Source organism: Arachis duranensis, chromosome 3, assembly GCF_000817695.3.
Source record: "Arachis duranensis cultivar V14167 chromosome 3, aradu.V14167.gnm2.J7QH, whole genome shotgun sequence".
Lineage (NCBI taxonomy): Eukaryota > Viridiplantae > Streptophyta > Magnoliopsida > Fabales > Fabaceae > Arachis > Arachis duranensis.
In genome coordinates, this window is record NC_029774.3 from 39,416,323 (window position 1) to 39,419,990 (window position 3,668).

Sequence of the window (3,668 nt, forward strand, 5' to 3'; positions counted from 1 at the left end):
TCTATTTAATAAAATAATTTTTAAAATTTAAAAATACTATAATAAACATAAATATATATTAAATCTAAAAATTAGTTAATATACGAGGTTATATTAGACTTTTAAATTTTAAAAAACATAAATTAACTTTGAAAAACTCTATTTTAAATACTTTCAAAAATATTCCGATCTTTTAAAATTTATAAACACGAACACATGATCTCTTTGATTTACCAAACACAAAATAAAAAATTTAAGCTTTAAAAAAACACAAACATCTTTTTAAAAAATTTTACTAAACAAGTAGGTTCAGGATTCGATGGTCCTAGAACCTTTGAACCACTTAATGGTCCCATTAGAAAACATGCTTTTAGAGTGTTTTTAACAATTGTTACATAATCCTTGAACTAATTTTAATTACAAATTAACCCCATATATTTTATTTAATTATAAAAATTGTTTTTTATTTTATAAATTATTATTTTATTAATTATCTATTATATTTATTAACAATCAAATACAAAAATAACAACCAATTATATCCTCCATTGATCCTAATAAAGCTTTTGGCCATTCTAATCGATTAAAATATTAAATTTGATCTCGTGACGTTCGTCCATGACTTCTAAATTGTGTTTCCTTGAAATTCAATCGATTGAATTACAGTGTATCACAAAACAATCGATTGAAAGTTGTAAGGTAGAATGGTTTTCGCTTAAACCAATCGATTGTTTATACTTTCCAATCGAATGAATGCCCAAAAACAATCGATTGTTTTTGTTACTCAATCGATTGAATTCACGAAAACAACATGGATTTGCGAAATACAATCGATTGGAAAGTAATGACATTGAAGTTTTAGCCAAATTCAATCGATTGGTAATGTAATCCAATCGATTGGAAGGTGATGAAGTTGAATTTTTTGCCAACTTCAATCGATTGGTAATGCTACTAATCGATTGAAATGTGTCATGCGCCTATTTCAATCTTGTTATCTTTTTAGAAATTATCTTATTATTCATCTATCTTATCTTTAAAATTCTATTTTCAATTTTTGCTGTTTTATTTTGATATAGATAAACTAATCTTATCTTTTCCTTAATATTAATGTAAATTTTAAAAAATTGAATAAATTTATATTTATTTTGATTACATTCAAAAGTGAATTATATGTATTCTTATAATCAAAAAATAATAAAAAAATTATTTAAATATAATTTTTCAAGACACTCTATAACTTAGATGAACAAATATTATTTTTAAAATGAATCATGATATATTGATACAAAACTTATTGTGTGTAAATTTTTTTTTTAAAATTAATAAACCTCTCTCGTTAATAATAATATTGGAACTTAAATTTGAACGCTAATTGATATTATATATTGTGTAGGTACTTAGAGTATATTAGAAAAGTACGTTAATAATTTGAAGAGAAAAATTATTAGTGTAATTTTTTTTTAAATTAATCCTTATTGAACTATTCTACTTTTATTCCTTCAAAATTTATCTTAATAAAAATATTTGTAACAATAATTTACATCCAATAAAAATATCTTAATGAGTAGTTACATCATTCTGTCATGGGTTAATGCAAAATTTACAGAACGTGAGTACGTGATTGAGTATGTTGTTTTAGATTATAAACATAGGGGTAAAATAGGAAAAAAATAATCAACATTAAACCCTCTGTATTCCTAATATAAATTGTTATAGATAAATATAGTTTCTTAAAATTTTAGGGTGTCCAGACCACTACTCGCCCCCTCTAGGTCCGTCATTGATTACTAGCTAATTAATTAATAATAAAAAATAATAACATCTATTTACTTTTTAGTATTTCTCAATTTTTGTGAATTAATAAAAGATAAAAAAATATTTTTTCCTTACACAATCAATTTCACAAATAAAGTATCGAAACGAATAATTGCAAAATTAGAGATTCTATTCACTGACCTCGATTTTGTAATCAAAATGATGGTTTATTTTTTGAACACTATAATGAAAAACTTGATTGGACCTTTGCTGATTGCAACGGTGATTAACGATGAAGAAATACTGGATATTAAATAGACAAATAAAAAATAAAAAAATGGATATTGAGTAGATGGATATTTCAAAGAAAAATAATTAAATTTTTTATAATAAAAAAAAATGATACACGATTTCAATGGTGGGATTGAATGATTAGTGATTGATTATTCACCAATTTATAATGTTAATATTGAGGAAAAGATAAGATTAGTTTATCTACATCAAAATAAAACAGCAAAAATTGAAGATAGAATTTTAAAGATAAGATAGATGAATAATAAGATAATTTCTAAAAAGATAATAAGATTGAAATAGGCACAGAACACATTTCAATCGATTGATGTTGGCAAAAAATTCAACTTCATCACCTTCCAATTGATTGGATTACATTACCAATCGATTGAATTTGACTAAAACTTCAATGTCATCACTTTCCAATCGATTGTATTTGGCAAATCCATGTTGTTTTCATGAATTCAATCGATTGAGTAACAAAAACAATCGATTGTTTTTGGGCATTCATTCGATTAGAAAGTATAAACAATCGATTGGTTTAAGCGAAAACCATTCTACCTTACAACTTTCAATCGATTGTTTTGTGATACACTGTAATTCAATCGATTGAATTTCAAGGAAACACGATTTAGAAGCCATGGATGAACGTCACGAGATCAAATTTAATATTTTAATCGATTGGAATGGCCAAAAGCTTTATTAGGATCAATGAAGGATATAATTGGTTGTTGTTTTTGTATTTGATTATTAATAAATATAATAGATAATTAATAAAATAATAATTTATAAAATAAAAAACAGTTTTATAATTAAATAAAATATATGGGATTAATTTGTAATTAAAATTAGTTCAAGGACTATGTAGCAATTGTTAAAAACACTCTAAAAATATGTTTTTTAATGGGACCATTAAGTGGTTCAAAGATTTTAGGACCACCGAATCCTGAGCCAACTAAGTAGTTAATTTTTGTCTTTTTCATACTCTTTCATTTTGTACTGTTTCTTTTTTTTTTTTCATTTGCTCTCTTTAATTTAGGTGCTTAATTATGAGGTGAAGCGCGGTGATCGGAGTACATTAAATTATATAGATGGTTGAGATCGAAATTAAAGCCATCTGCAGGTTGTTTTCAACGTTTGACTAAGTACCCATATTTATGGTTTTAAAGGGTGGATGCTAAGGGTGGGTGGGACAATAAATATACATTTTGTTGTGTGTGAGGTTTTCAAGATGAGCCACGAAGTATCATAGGCTCATAGCAACCAACCACAGTAATAATCACAGTTCCACAATATCAACCCAAAATCTTAGACTTGCTACCAATTAAGTCAACAATAATGTTTTAGTGGTTGTAGCTTGTATCATATACTAAATCTTAATGTAGGCAAGCCTACCCTCTATTCACAGAACATAATATGGATTAGGAATTTAGGATACAACATCTAATTCTGTCCAAAAAAAAAGGACACAACATCTAATTAGAATCCGTTGATTTACTCCGAGTCTACTTAATCTTTATTCATTTATTTATTATTTCTCATGATTTCATAATTTTTCATGTGTTTGTGATTAATAATTACTCCATATATCACGCTCGACTCTAATACAACTAGTTAAGAGGAAGGAATATATATATATATAT